The sequence below is a fragment of the Podarcis tiliguerta genome, assembly GCF_965153285.1.
Source record: "Podarcis tiliguerta genome assembly, chromosome: 17".
Taxonomy (NCBI): domain Eukaryota; kingdom Metazoa; phylum Chordata; class Lepidosauria; order Squamata; family Lacertidae; genus Podarcis; species Podarcis tiliguerta.
Genome location: NC_139550.1, coordinates 12,841,893 through 12,857,326, shown reverse-complemented (window position 1 = coordinate 12,857,326; position 15,434 = coordinate 12,841,893). Strand labels below are relative to the sequence as shown.

The 15,434-nt window shown below is 48.3% G+C and overlaps 1 long non-coding RNA gene across 1 annotated transcript in view; it reads left to right on the top strand.

Annotated features, from left to right (window-relative positions):
- Positions 1–15,434, top strand: part of LOC310668040 — a 1,372,673-nt gene that overhangs the window by 146,483 nt on the left and 1,210,756 nt on the right. The gene's annotated exons all lie outside the window — the stretch shown is intronic.

The following is a 15,434-nucleotide window of genomic DNA, read 5'->3' as shown; positions in this document are numbered from 1 at the left end:
TCATATTTTTCAAAAAATAAAATCGCAATAGATTTATTGCAGAGGGCAAGCTGTTCCATCAATCTGCTCTGGCCTCCTTAAAATTTGTTCTGTAAAAGTGGCTTTTATCGTGTGTACTAAAGTTTCCCTCCTTGATCCATGCTCCATGGCAGGTGATAGAACGAAAATTGTTCTGTGCTGGTCTTGCATGTCCACCGACTGCCCACTGGCCCTCTTTGCCCTGGGCTGAAGGTCAAGACAAAACCAGCTATTCTAAGCAATTCCATGTCTGCAGGGGGGGCTCATAGCGGTCAACACCTTGAAGGTGTGAAGGGAAGAGTCTCATTTGTCAATCAAATGGGGATAAATAGGTGGCATGCATTGCTGAATCACAATGGTTCTCAGCTCATGTCTACTGTGGCAGGAGCTGGGACCGAGCAATGGGAGCTCACCCCGTTGCAGGGATTCGAACCGCCGACCTGCTGATCGGCAAGCCCTAGGCTCAGTCGTTTAGACCACAGTGCCACCCATGCCACTCCACGTGAATAGAAGCTCACTTTTTGAATACAATGGTATCTCGGTTTTCGAGCGTCTCGGAAGCCAAATGTTTCGGTTTCCAAACGCCAAAAACTGGGAAGTAAATGCTTCCGTTTTCAAACACACCTCTTAAGTCAAACGGCTTGTGCGTTTTTCAATTTTCTCAATTGACCTTGCAGCCAGCCCTTTGCGCCTCAGTTTTTGAACGTTTTGGAAGTCGAATGATCTTCTGGAACAGATCACATTCGAGAACCAAGGTACCACTGTAATAAGAATTATATGTCACCAGGTGGGGGGCATGAGGTTTTAGAGATGCTTAGGTGGGGCATGGCCCCCCCCCAAAAAATAGGGTTGGGAACCACTGGCCTCTCCAGAGGAGGACACACAGCTGAATTCATCCAGGTGCAATTTCCCCCACGTCCGCTACAGAAACCATGTCGCAAGGAAGACGGAGCTGTTTTGCCAACGGTGTTCCTAAAGACCACAGGGGATTTGACAGCGCCTTCATTATGCTGCGTGAGTCTGGTCCTGCCCCTCTCCTCATTTCCTTCCCTGTGAAACACCCCCCATATGTTCTCCTAACCAGCAGCAGGTGTGCTCCATTACTGCCTTCGCACGGTGGGAGGCTGGTTCCCCCTCTGCGGCTCTCAGCTTGCAGAGACAGGGAGTCCCAGGGCCCTCACACTTTGCTCGCAATGCAAGAGGGAAAAGCGATGCCAGCACACTCCGGGAGAATTCCAGCGTGGAAGCTGCTTTGCGCAGACCTCTGAGGAATACTGCCGGGAAACCGCTAACACTGTAAATTGTCTCAAATACTCACTTAACGTATTTAAAGAGCAATTATGGTATGTTAAATGAACACCAATCAACTGTAAAAACAGCAGTTACAGGGGTTTAATAGGTATATAAAGGAGAAACCCCTGCTACCCTTCAATTAATTCTAAATCACGCAAGAAGTGTAACTCGAATGCTTATTGCTTATTAATACATAAAACATGTGTGGCATGTTAAAACGTTTAATTAGCATTTTAATAGCAAGCCGAACATTAAATATCAAATTATTGCGAAAGCACTTGTTGATCTATTTAATCAGCGTGCTAATAGACCTATCGCATGCGGTGCAAAGGTCAGTCTGGAGGACTTGCTCCACGCTGGCATTTAGATGCCCCCATCGTCACTCTTCCCATCGGTGTTTATGTCAAAGCCTGGTTCGGGGCAACCTTATCTCTGAGATGAGTCTGATTGGCTACATGGCTGACTCGCACTAGAAAATGACTGTCAGGTGCCAGTGGCAGACCTTGGGCTCTCAAATTTCGGCGGCTCCTTGGGCAATGCTAAAATTTGATGCCCCCCACCTCTCTCGCTCCATTCCACAGCATTGGTTGGTGCCCAGTATGACTGCGGCGGTTGTGCCCCTACGAAAAATGCCTCTGCAGGTGCACTGTTAGCCAGGAGGTATGATTTCATATGAGATCAAAGCTCCGCTTATACAAAAATTGTTTCTCATTTTGATTCTTTCACATGGTTTTGTACGTATCATGGTATTTCATGCGTCGTGACTTGCTGTTATTTTTATTGATCATAGTTTAGTAATTGTTTATTATGATTGTTAAGAGTGAATTTCAGTTTAATTACTATTTGCCAGTGTTTTGAGAGTTAACTTTATTCTGTACTATTCTAATAGATTATTGAATATTACTTTATTTGACATAAGTCGTTCCATTTTAGAGTCATGCTTTATTACGACTTTTTTTATTGGCTCAGATTATTATATGGTGTGTATTTTGTTGCTGTAAACCAGTAATATAGAAAGGCGGTATGCAAATTAAAAGTGAAATGAAGTGGAGCTCATCTCTAAGGGTTTGTCCTTCGGAATTTAAGATTGCGATTGTGCAACTATTTTGCATGTTGGTACCATATTTTTTGGGGACGCGGGTGGCGCTGTGGGTTAAGCCACAGAGCCTAGGATCAGAAGGTTGGCAGTTCGAATCCCCGCAACGGGGTGAGCTCCTGTCATTCGGTCCCTGCTCCTGCCAACCTAGCAGTTCGAAAGCACGTCAAAGTGCAAGTAGATAACTAGGTACCGCTCTAGCGGGAAGGTAAACGGCGTTTCCGTGCGCTGCTCTGGTTTGACAGAAGCGGCTTAGTCATGCTGGCCACATGACCCGGAAGCTGTACGCTGGCTCCCTCGGCCAATAAAGCGAGATGAGCGCCGCAACCCCAGAGTTGGACTGGACCTAATGGTCAGGGGTCCCTTTACCTTTACCTTAGCTACTGTTTTAGAAGACTATAAGGGCACTAGCTGGCCAAAATTGGGAAGAGTTGAACAAAGGGCTTGTATAATTCACCCCTTTCTCCATAATTCAAGCACTGACAACAAGCTTAACAAAGTAGGCAGCTTAGTTTCTTTCTGTGCACATGGCAACAGATACAGTACATGACAGGAAGAAACTCTGCCAGTGAAGTTTCCTGTAGGAATGCACCTCCCCTCAAAGAGAGCTGCACCTGTCTAATTTCTGCCTGCTTTTAGTCTGTTGAAAGAGAAAGGAGCTCTGTCCGTCGTTGCTGTGAAGGACAACGAATGTAATTCCTGGCCAGAGCTTCCCAGACGGGATGAGGCAATCTTTCCCTTAAGGCCCTGCTCTGACGAATGGAAGCTGACAGCTTGGATGGGATCCACTTGATTTTATCCAAAAACTGATCAGAATTTCCCCTCCCCCTAATCCAATTACTCTGTGGTGTAAATTAAATTAAGCCGCACAGTTATCAACAGCAGCAGCAGCAACAACAAAAGTCACACTCCTGAGAGGAAGCATTAACTTAATTGCTAATCGGTGCTGCCAGGTTGCAACCCTGGAAAAAGCATCCTGTCTGCTTAACAGCATTTCTCAAGGCTTCCCCTTCCCCTCTGCTGCAGGCGGGAGTCAAAAGGACAGCTTTTCACAGGATCTTGCCTTCTGAAACAAGGCTGTGTTCTACATACAGCCAAAGACAATTTGTAACACCAATAAAGCTGCAACTACCCCATACATATTGGGAAGCGGGTGGCGCTGTGGATTAAACCACAGAGCCTAGGACTTGCCGATCAGAAGGTTGGTGGTTCGAATCCCCTCCATGGGGTGAGCTCCCGTTGCTCGGTCCCTGCTCCTGCCAATCTAGCAGTTTGAAAGCACGTCAAAAGTGCAAGTAGATAAATAGGTGCCGCTCCGGCGGGAAGGTAAACAGCGTTTCCGTGTGCTGCTCTGGTTCGCCAGAAGCGGCTTAGTCATGCTGGCCACATGACCCGGAAGCTGTACGCCAGCTCCCTTGGCTAATAAAGCGAGATGAGCTCCGCAACCCCAGAGTCAGTCATGGCTGGACCGAATGGTCAGGGGTCCCTTTACCTTTACCTTACCCCATACATTTAAAGCACATTCTTTGTACACACACACACAAAAACCACGGCCAAAGAATCTTGGGAATTGTAGTTTAGGTGTCCTGGGAATTGTAGTCCCCAGGATTCTTTGAGGAACATCATATATTCAAATGTGATTTAAATGAACGGTGTGGTTGCAATCTATCTTGAAGAGCAGCAGGAGCTGAACAGCCCCCCCCCCCCCAAAAGCAGCCCCAATGTTGGTCTTGGGGTTATTGCTGTAATCTGATGTGTGTGTTTAAAACCACAAAGTGAAGATACGTGGGACTTTGCCAATATTTTACCAATGTAACAAGGTCAAGAGCAGTAGACCAAGAGTCAAGAGCGGTAGACTGGTAATCTGGTGAACTGGGTTCGCGTCTCCGCTCCTCCACATGCAGCTGCTGGGTGACCTTGGGCTAGTCACACTTCTTTGAAGTCTCTCAGCCCCACTCACCTCACAGAGTGTTTGTTGTGGGGGAGGAAGGGAAAGGAGAATGTTAGCCGCTTTGAGACTCCTTCAGGTAGTGATAAAGCAGGATATCAAATCCAAACTCTTCTTCTTCTTTGCCAAGGACACACACACACACAAACCAATCAGCAGACCACAGTAAAAAGAAAGAGGTAATTTGGGTGTCAGAGAAGGACGCATTTGTATAAGCACCTTGCTCCTCCACACCCCCTCCCACCCCAATCAGATTTCTGCTAATGTTGTCCTCAGATCTGTGTTACTCATGTTTGTTCTATGGTTATTTAATTGAGAATCTCAAAGGCTCCTCTTTGCAAAATGTCTTTTGCATGAGAATCAAAACCATCACCTCTTCCCCAAGAACAAATTAGCCACTTGTACACAGAGTTCTTCCCCTGACTTGATTGATACCGTATGTAATTATGGTTTGCTCCTTGAATTCCGAGCGTGTAATAGCCCAGATTATTTCCCTAGAATAACTGTGATGTACAAGTGTCTAACTTTCTTGTAATTAGCCGGCACACATCTAATTGGGCATTAAAGATCTTTTGTGGATGTCATTTGCAGCTAGCCAGTTAGGACAACGCTGCTTGGCATTTATAGAGCGACGGTGGGAGTACAAACTGCTTCGCACGCCTTATCTCGGCGACGCTTACAAACAAGCCTGCAAAATATTGTTTTATTATTATCTCTTCGTTGCAGATGCTCCTGCTTCAGAGAGACCGTGCTTTGCCTGAAGCCATATTCAGACATCATGGCATAGCTGAGATTTGATTGAAGTATGGTATAGTGGTTAGAGCTCTGGGGGAACCCAGACATGACACTCGCTTGGGGAACCCAGCAAATCCCCTCTCCCTCTCAACCTAACCCGCATCACAGGGTTGCCTGCAAGTATAAAGCTGCAGGGAGAGACCATGGACTCATCTTCAATGGTAGGCTGAAACGTTAAAAACACGTTATAAAAAGGTGATACCAGAGGGTGCTGTAGAGCAGAAATCAGTCATCAATGCGAAATTGCACGGAGAGCTATATTATGGTTTTAAAAAGCGTTTTTGCAGACCAGTGTAGATCCATCCTCTGTGCACCACCACTTTGAACTGTAGAGGTATAAAGGCAAGAAATAATTTGAATTGGGAGCTTCCTAGTTCACAACTCAATCTCTTAGCCTGCTTTGTTTTGGGGTTTCTTTTTAGCCTCTTGGTTCCAAAAGCTGGGGCGGAAGGAGCCACTTCCAGCTATAGTATAGTCCGTGCATGGAACAACATGTTATTTCATCAGATGTAGGTTTCTTTGAAGCACCAAAGGTCCATGAATGAAATCCTTGAAAACCCAGGTTGCTGTCAATCAAGGGATCCTATTGACTTGTTGAACGTCAAGAATGCATCTGCTTGCTTTCGTTTTGAAAAATAAGACACCTCCATAACAAAAATCAGTTGCACCACCATGGCGATTCAAGGGGTAAGGGAACTGGCAAATTGCAACTGCCTTTGAATTCTGTTGCCTGATTTTATCATAATGACCACAAGAGCTATTTTATTGGCTCATGGGGCTAAATTGCACATTGCATGCAACTCTGTAAAATAGCGCCAAGTTGTCCCGGGGAATGTGGGGAATCCCCTGCAACAGATGATGTTGTGTTCCTGTGCGTTGCAGCCTCCCACCCCCCAAAGACGATGAAGTAGAGAAGGGCTTGAACAAAACACAATGTGGTCATGCCAGAGCACACAGCAGATTAAATAATCTTGCCCATTACAGGAGGGGAAAGATCACAACACAGGGCTGAAGTTGTTGTTTTTATTGAACTAGCCCATCTTCTCTGGTCACTGGCTGTGCTCTGGATGCTGCCAAGAGGGAGTTGTAGTACAGCAACATCTAGAGGACTCATGGTTCCCCACACCTGCTCTCAAACTTGGGTCTCCAGCTACAATTCCCATTACTCCTGACCACTGGTTCTGCTAGCTAGGGATGATGGGCCTTGTAGTCCAGAGACAGCTGGAGGGCCAGGTCTGGGAAACACAGCATTAAGAGTGTGGGTGGGGACCCTATGGCCCACCAGTGCTGCTTGGACTACAGTTCCCATCATGCCTGACCACTGGCTATGGTGTCGGGGATGATGGGAAATAAGAGCCAGAGAAGATCTGGAGGGTCACAGGTTCATAGAATCATAGAATCATAGAATCATAGAGTTGGAAGAGACCACAAGGGTCATCGAGTCCAACCCCCTGCCAAGCAGGAAACACCATCAGAGCACTCCTGACATATGGTTGTCAAGCCTCTGCTTAAAGACCTCCAAAGAAGGAGACTCCACCACACTCCTTGGCAGCAAATTCCACTGTCGAACAGCTCTTACTGTCAGGAAGTTCTTCCTAATGTTTAGGTGGAATCTTCTTTCTTGTAGTTTGGATCCATTGCTCCGTGTCCGCTTCTCTGGAGCAGCAGAAAACAACCTTCCTCCCTCCTCTATGTGACATCCTTTTATATATTTGAACATGGCTATCATATCACCCCTTAACCTCCTCTTCTCCAGGCTAAACATGCCCAGCTCCCTTAGCCGTTCCTCATAAGGCATCGTTTCCAGGCCTTTGACCATTTTGGTTGCCCTCCTCTGGACACGTTCCAGTTTGTCAATGTCCTTCTTGAACTGTGGTGCCCAGAACTGGACACAGTACTCCAGGTGAGGTCTGACCAGAGCAGAATACAGTGGCACTATAACTTCCCTTGATCTAGACGCTATACTCCTATTGATGCAGCCCAGAATTGCATTGGCTTTTTTAGCTGCCGCGTCACACTGTTGGCTCATGTCAAGTTTGTGGTCAACCAAGACTCCTAGATCCTTTTCACATGTACTGCTCTCAAGCCAGGTGTCACCCATCTTGTATTTGTGCCTCTCATTTTTTTTGCCCAAGTGCAATACTTTACATTTCTCCCTGTTAAAATTCATCTTGTTTGTTTTGGCCCAGTTCTCTAATCTGTCAAGGTCGTTTTGAAGTGTGATCCTGTCCTCTGGGGTGTTAGCCACCCCTCCCAGTTTGGTGTCATCTGCAAATTTGATCAGGATGCCCTTGAGTCCATCATCCAAGTCGTTGATAAAGATGTTGAATAAGACCGGGCCCAAGACAGAACCCTGTGGCACCCCACTAGTCACTCTTCTCCAGGATGAAGAGGAACCATTGATGAGCACCCTTTGGGTCCGGTCAGTCAGCCAGTTACAAATCCACTGAGTGGTAGCATAGTCAAGACCGCATTTTACCAGCTTCTTTACAAGAATATCATGGGGCACCTTGTCAAATGCCTTGCTGAAATCAAGGTAGACTACATCCACTGTGTTCCCTTCATCTACCAGGGTTGTAATTCTGTCAAAAAATGAGATCAGGTTAGTCTGACATGACTTATTTTTCAGAAATCCATGCTGACTATTGGTGATCACAGCATTCCTTTCTAGGTGCTCACAGATTGTTTGCTTAATGATCTGCTCCAGAATCTTCCCTGGTATTGATGTCAGACTGACTGGGCGGTAATTATTTGGGTCCTCTCTTTTCCCCTTTTTGAAAATAGGGACAACATTTGCCCTCCTCCAGTCTGCCGGGACTTCGCCTGTTCTCCAGGAATTCTCAAAGATGATTGCCAGTGGTTCTGAGATCACATCTGCCAGTTCTTTTAATACTCTTGGATGCAGTTCATCTGGCCCTGGAGACTTGAATACATCTAAACTAGCCAAGTATTCTTGTACTATCTCCTTAGTTATTCTGGGCTGTGTTTTCTCTGCTGAATCATTTGCTCCAAATTCTTCAGGTCGGGCATTGTTTTCTTTATCGGAGAAGACTGAGGCAAAGAAGGCATTGAGGAGTTCAGCCCTTTCTGTGTCCCCTGTTTGCATTTCACCATCTTCTCCTCTGAGTGACCCCACTGTTTCTTTGTTCTTCCTTTTGCTACGAACATACCCATAAAAGCCTTTTTTGTTGTTTTTAACCTCTCTAGCAAGCCTGAGTTCATTCTGTGCTTTAGCTTTTCTGACTTTGTGTCTACACGTGCTGGCTATTTGTTTGAATTCCTCTTTGGTGGTTTCCCCCCTTTTCCATTTTTTGTACACATCCTTTTTTAATCTTAACTCAGTTAAAAGTTCTTTAGATAGCCACCCTGGCTTCCTTAGGCACCTTCCATGTTTCCGTCTCATTGGTATTGCCTGAAGTTGTGCCTTTACTATCTCCCTCTTAACAAACTCCCAGCCATTATGAACTCCCTTTCCTTTTAGTATTACTGTCCATGGGATCTCACCCAGCACTTCCCTAAGTTTTATGAAGTCGGCTTTCTTAAAGTCAAGAAATTGAGTCCTAGTATGCTTGGCTGCTCCTTTCCGCTGTATAGTAAACTTCAGAAGAGCATGATCACTTGTGCCTAATGATCCTTCCACTTCTACCCCATTAACCAGGTCATCAACATTGGTTAGGACCAGATCTAAAATGGCTGTTCCTCTTGTTGCTTCTCCCACTTTCTGGACAATAAAGTTGTCTGCAAGGCCAGTGAGGAATCTCTTTGACCTTATGCTCTTGGCTGAGTTTGACATCCAACAAATATCTGGGTAATTGAAGTCCCCCATTACTACTATCTCCCTTCCTTTTGCATGCTTGGCCATCTGTTCCATGAAGGCATCATCTATGTCCTCTGTTTGGCTTGGGGATCTATAGTAAACTCCCACAATGAGGTCACTGTTATTCTTCTCTCCCTTAATTTTGACCCAGATGCTCTCACTTTGGCTTTGAGGTTCTAAATCTTGGATCTCTTCACAGGTATACACATCCCTGACATATAACGCCACTCCTCCTCCTTTCTTGTCTGGTCTGTTTCTCTGAAATAGATTGTATCCCTCCATTTTTACATTCCAATCGTGGGACTTATCCCACCAGGTTTCAGTGATGCCTATTATGTCATATTTAGTTTGCTGTACCAAGAGCTCAAGCTCATCTTGTTTATTTCCCATGCTTTGTGCATTAGTGTACAGACATTGAAGTCCATTAGTCATTCCCCCGTGTCTCTTACTTAAGGATTTTTTCCTCCCACCACTAGGTCTGCTTGCTGTTTGCTCCATTTGGTCTATGACATTTGGATGATCATCTTCATCAAATGATAGACTCCTACCTTCAGGAGCACTGTCTCCCTCCCCCACATTAGTCAGTTTAAAGCCCTCCTGATGAGGTTTCTGAGTTTTTGGGCAAAAATATTCCTCCCAACCGTTGTGAGGTGCAGCCCATCGCTTGCCAGAAGTCCATCTTCAAGAAACTGCAGTCCGTGATCTAAGAATCCAAACCGTTCCTGTTTACACCATTTGCGAAGCCAGCTGTTTACTTCCACTATTTTCCCCTCTCTCCCTGGGCCACGTCGTTCAACTGGGAGGACAGATGAGATGACGATTTGTGCATTTAATTGCTTCAATTTCCTGCCCAGAGCCTCGTAGTCTCTTTTGATCTTCTGGAGGCTATTGCTTGCAGTGTCATTGGTTCCCACATGAACCAAGAGGAAGGGGTATTTGTCAGTGGGTTTTATGATTCCTTCCAGTCGTTCAGTTACATCTTGGATCTTAGCCCCGGGGAGACAGCACACTTCCCGAGACATCTTGTCAGGCCCACAGATCACTGCTTCTGTTCCCCTCAGTAGGGAATCCCCTATCACCACTACACGCCTCCTCTTAGGTTTGGTCGGGGTTCTTCCGTGAGCGGTCCGTTCCAAGGTCGCCTGCACATTCCCTGAGGACTGACTTTGCTGCTCATCTTCATATACCTGATCGACTGTAATGAAGGAGAGATCCTCAAGTGGAGTCTGCTCTTCGTCTTCCATGCTAGGGGAGAGGACCTCAAAGCGATTGTGTATTTCTAAACAATCAGAGCGAACCCTGGGCCTCCTACTTCTTTGAGTCACGTTTCTCCACATATCAGGCTCCTGTGTTGGTGAACTAGCCTCCTTCCCAGGGGAGTCTCCTGTCTCCTCCTTGGTGGAGACGGTGTGCTCTGCTGCTTCCAAGAAGAGCTCCAGCTCTCTAATTCTTTGGAGCGTAGCTACACGTTCTTCCAGTTGCTGGACTTTGTCTTTTAGGAAGACAATCAACATGCAATTGCTGCATGTAAAGCTGCCTGCCACCTTTGGCAAGATGGCAAGCATTGCGCAGGAACTGCAGGCGACTGCAGCTGTTCCCTCCCCCTCCATCTTGAGAACGTGTCGTTGCATCATAAAAAGCGTGAAGACAGGACTAATAACTCCCCCCCAAAAAAAACGTAGGTCTCCCCCAACAAACGTTTGAGACTAACTCCCCTAAATCTAAGATGGATCAAACTGCGCGCGCCGCTAGGCGCGCGCCGCTGGCCTGCAAGGTCTGATAAGCTCCTCCCACAGCTAATCACCTGCCTCAACAGAAACCCTGCCCCCTCTGACCTTTGTACAGGGAGAGCAGCTAATCAGCCCCAAAGAATCTCACACACAAGAAAACCCTTTTGGCTCCTTCTTCAGCCGCTGGCCTGCAAGGTCTGATAAGCTCCTCCCACAGCTAATCACCTGCCTCAACAGAAACCCTGCCCCCTCTGACCTTTGTACAGGGAGAGCAGCTAATCAGCCCCAAAGAATCTCACACACAAGAAAACCCTTTTGGCTCCTTCTTCAGCCGCTGGCCTGCAAGGTCTGATAAGCTCCTCCCACAGCTAATCACCTGCCTCAACAGAAACCCTGCCCCCTCTGACCTTTGTACAGGGAGAGCAGCTAATCAGCCCCAAAGAATCTCACACACAAGAAAACCCTTTTGGCTCCTTCTTCAGCCGCTGGCCTGCAAGGTCTGATAAGCTCCTCCCACAGCTAATCACCTGCCTCAACAGAAACCCTGCCCCCTCTGACCTTTGTACAGGGAGAGCAGCTAATCAGCCCCAAAGAATCTCACACACAAGAAAACCCTTTTGGCTCCTTCTTCAGCCGCTGGCCTGCAAGGTCTGATAAGCTCCTCCCACAGCTAATCACCTGCCTCAACAGAAACCCTGCCCCCTCTGACCTTTGTACAGGGAGAGCAGCTAATCAGCCCCAAAGAATCTCACACACAAGAAAACCCTTTTGGCTCCTTCTTCAGCCGCTGGCCTGCAAGGTCTGATAAGCTCCTCCCACAGCTAATCACCTGCCTCAACAGAAACCCTGCCCCCTCTGACCTTTGTACAGGGAGAGCAGCTAATCAGCCCCAAAGAATCTCACACACAAGAAAACCCTTTTGGCTCCTTCTTCAGCCGCTGGCCTGCAAGGTCTGATAAGCTCCTCCCACAGCTAATCACCTGCCTCAACAGAAACCCTGCCCCCTCTGACCTTTGTACAGGGAGAGCAGCTAATCAGCCCCAAAGAATCTCACACACAAGAAAACCCTTTTGGCTCCTTCTTCAGCCGCTGGCCTGCAAGGTCTGATAAGCTCCTCCCACAGCTAATCACCTGCCTCAACAGAAACCCTGCCCCCTCTGACCTTTGTACAGGGAGAGCAGCTAATCAGCCCCAAAGAATCTCACACACAAGAAAACCCTTTTGGCTCCTTCTTCAGCCGCTGGCCTGCAAGGTCTGATAAGCTCCTCCCACAGCTAATCACCTGCCTCAACAGAAACCCTGCCCCCTCTGACCTTTGTACAGGGAGAGCAGCTAATCAGCCCCAAAGAATCTCACACACAAGAAAACCCTTTTGGCTCCTTCTTCAGCCGCTGGCCTGCAAGGTCTGATAAGCTCCTCCCACAGCTAATCACCTGCCTCAACAGAAACCCTGCCCCCTCTGACCTTTGTACAGGGAGAGCAGCTAATCAGCCCCAAAGAATCTCACACACAAGAAAACCCTTTTGGCTCCTTCTTCAGCCGCTGGCCTGCAAGGTCTGATAAGCTCCTCCCACAGCTAATCACCTGCCTCAACAGAAACCCTGCCCCCTCTGACCTTTGTACAGGGAGAGCAGCTAATCAGCCCCAAAGAATCTCACACACAAGAAAACCCTTTTGGCTCCTTCTTCAGCCGCTGGCCTGCAAGGTCTGATAAGCTCCTCCCACAGCTAATCACCTGCCTCAACAGAAACCCTGCCCCCTCTGACCTTTGTACAGGGAGAGCAGCTAATCAGCCCCAAAGAATCTCACACACAAGAAAACCCTTTTGGCTCCTTCTTCAGCCGCTGGCCTGCAAGGTCTGATAAGCTCCTCCCACAGCTAATCACCTGCCTCAACAGAAACCCTGCCCCCTCTGACCTTTGTACAGGGAGAGCAGCTAATCAGCCCCAAAGAATCTCACACACAAGAAAACCCTTTTGGCTCCTTCTTCAGCCGCTGGCCTGCAAGGTCTGATAAGCTCCTCCCACAGCTAATCACCTGCCTCAACAGAAACCCTGCCCCCTCTGACCTTTGTACAGGGAGAGCAGCTAATCAGCCCCAAAGAATCTCACACACAAGAAAACCCTTTTGGCTCCTTCTTCAGCCGCTGGCCTGCAAGGTCTGATAAGCTCCTCCCACAGCTAATCACCTGCCTCAACAGAAACCCTGCCCCCTCTGACCTTTGTACAGGGAGAGCAGCTAATCAGCCCCAAAGAATCTCACACACAAGAAAACCCTTTTGGCTCCTTCTTCAGCCGCTGGCCTGCAAGGTCTGATAAGCTCCTCCCACAGCTAATCACCTGCCTCAACAGAAACCCTGCCCCCTCTGACCTTTGTACAGGGAGAGCAGCTAATCAGCCCCAAAGAATCTCACACACAAGAAAACCCTTTTGGCTCCTTCTTCAGCCGCTGGCCTGCAAGGTCTGATAAGCTCCTCCCACAGCTAATCACCTGCCTCAACAGAAACCCTGCCCCCTCTGACCTTTGTACAGGGAGAGCAGCTAATCAGCCCCAAAGAATCTCACACACAAGAAAACCCTTTTGGCTCCTTCTTCAGCCGCTGGCCTGCAAGGTCTGATAAGCTCCTCCCACAGCTAATCACCTGCCTCAACAGAAACCCTGCCCCCTCTGACCTTTGTACAGGGAGAGCAGCTAATCAGCCCCAAAGAATCTCACACACAAGAAAACCCTTTTGGCTCCTTCTTCAGCCGCTGGCCTGCAAGGTCTGATAAGCTCCTCCCACAGCTAATCACCTGCCTCAACAGAAACCCTGCCCCCTCTGACCTTTGTACAGGGAGAGCAGCTAATCAGCCCCAAAGAATCTCACACACAAGAAAACCCTTTTGGCTCCTTCTTCAGCCGCTGGCCTGCAAGGTCTGATAAGCTCCTCCCACAGCTAATCACCTGCCTCAACAGAAACCCTGCCCCCTCTGACCTTTGTACAGGGAGAGCAGCTAATCAGCCCCAAAGAATCTCACACACAAGAAAACCCTTTTGGCTCCTTCTTCAGCCGCTGGCCTGCAAGGTCTGATAAGCTCCTCCCACAGCTAATCACCTGCCTCAACAGAAACCCTGCCCCCTCTGACCTTTGTACAGGGAGAGCAGCTAATCAGCCCCAAAGAATCTCACACACAAGAAAACCCTTTTGGCTCCTTCTTCAGCCGCTGGCCTGCAAGGTCTGATAAGCTCCTCCCACAGCTAATCACCTGCCTCAACAGAAACCCTGCCCCCTCTGACCTTTGTACAGGGAGAGCAGCTAATCAGCCCCAAAGAATCTCACACACAAGAAAACCCTTTTGGCTCCTTCTTCAGCCGCTGGCCTGCAAGGTCTGATAAGCTCCTCCCACAGCTAATCACCTGCCTCAACAGAAACCCTGCCCCCTCTGACCTTTGTACAGGGAGAGCAGCTAATCAGCCCCAAAGAATCTCACACACAAGAAAACCCTTTTGGCTCCTTCTTCAGCCGCTGGCCTGCAAGGTCTGATAAGCTCCTCCCACAGCTAATCACCTGCCTCAACAGAAACCCTGCCCCCTCTGACCTTTGTACAGGGAGAGCAGCTAATCAGCCCCAAAGAATCTCACACACAAGAAAACCCTTTTGGCTCCTTCTTCAGCCGCTGGCCTGCAAGGTCTGATAAGCTCCTCCCACAGCTAATCACCTGCCTCAACAGAAACCCTGCCCCCTCTGACCTTTGTACAGGGAGAGCAGCTAATCAGCCCCAAAGAATCTCACACACAAGAAAACCCTTTTGGCTCCTTCTTCAGCCGCTGGCCTGCAAGGTCTGATAAGCTCCTCCCACAGCTAATCACCTGCCTCAACAGAAACCCTGCCCCCTCTGACCTTTGTACAGGGAGAGCAGCTAATCAGCCCCAAAGAATCTCACACACAAGAAAACCCTTTTGGCTCCTTCTTCAGCCGCTGGCCTGCAAGGTCTGATAAGCTCCTCCCACAGCTAATCACCTGCCTCAACAGAAACCCTGCCCCCTCTGACCTTTGTACAGGGAGAGCAGCTAATCAGCCCCAAAGAATCTCACACACAAGAAAACCCTTTTGGCTCCTTCTTCAGCCGCTGGCCTGCAAGGTCTGATAAGCTCCTCCCACAGCTAATCACCTGCCTCAACAGAAACCCTGCCCCCTCTGACCTTTGTACAGGGAGAGCAGCTAATCAGCCCCAAAGAATCTCACACACAAGAAAACCCTTTTGGCTCCTTCTTCAGCCGCTGGCCTGCAAGGTCTGATAAGCTCCTCCCACAGCTAATCACCTGCCTCAACAGAAACCCTGCCCCCTCTGACCTTTGTACAGGGAGAGCAGCTAATCAGCCCCAAAGAATCTCACACACAAGAAAACCCTTTTGGCTCCTTCTTCAGCCGCTGGCCTGCAAGGTCTGATAAGCTCCTCCCACAGCTAATCACCTGCCTCAACAGAAACCCTGCCCCCTCTGACCTTTGTACAGGGAGAGCAGCTAATCAGCCCCAAAGAATCTCACACACAAGAAAACCCTTTTGGCTCCTTCTTCAGCCGCTGGCCTGCAAGGTCTGATAAGCTCCTCCCACAGCTAATCACCTGCCTCAACAGAAACCCTGCCCCCTCTGACCTTTGTACAGGGAGAGCAGCTAATCAGCCCCAAAGAATCTCACACACAAGAAAACCCTTTTGGCTCCTTCTTCAGCCGCTGGCCTGCAAGGTCTGATAAGCT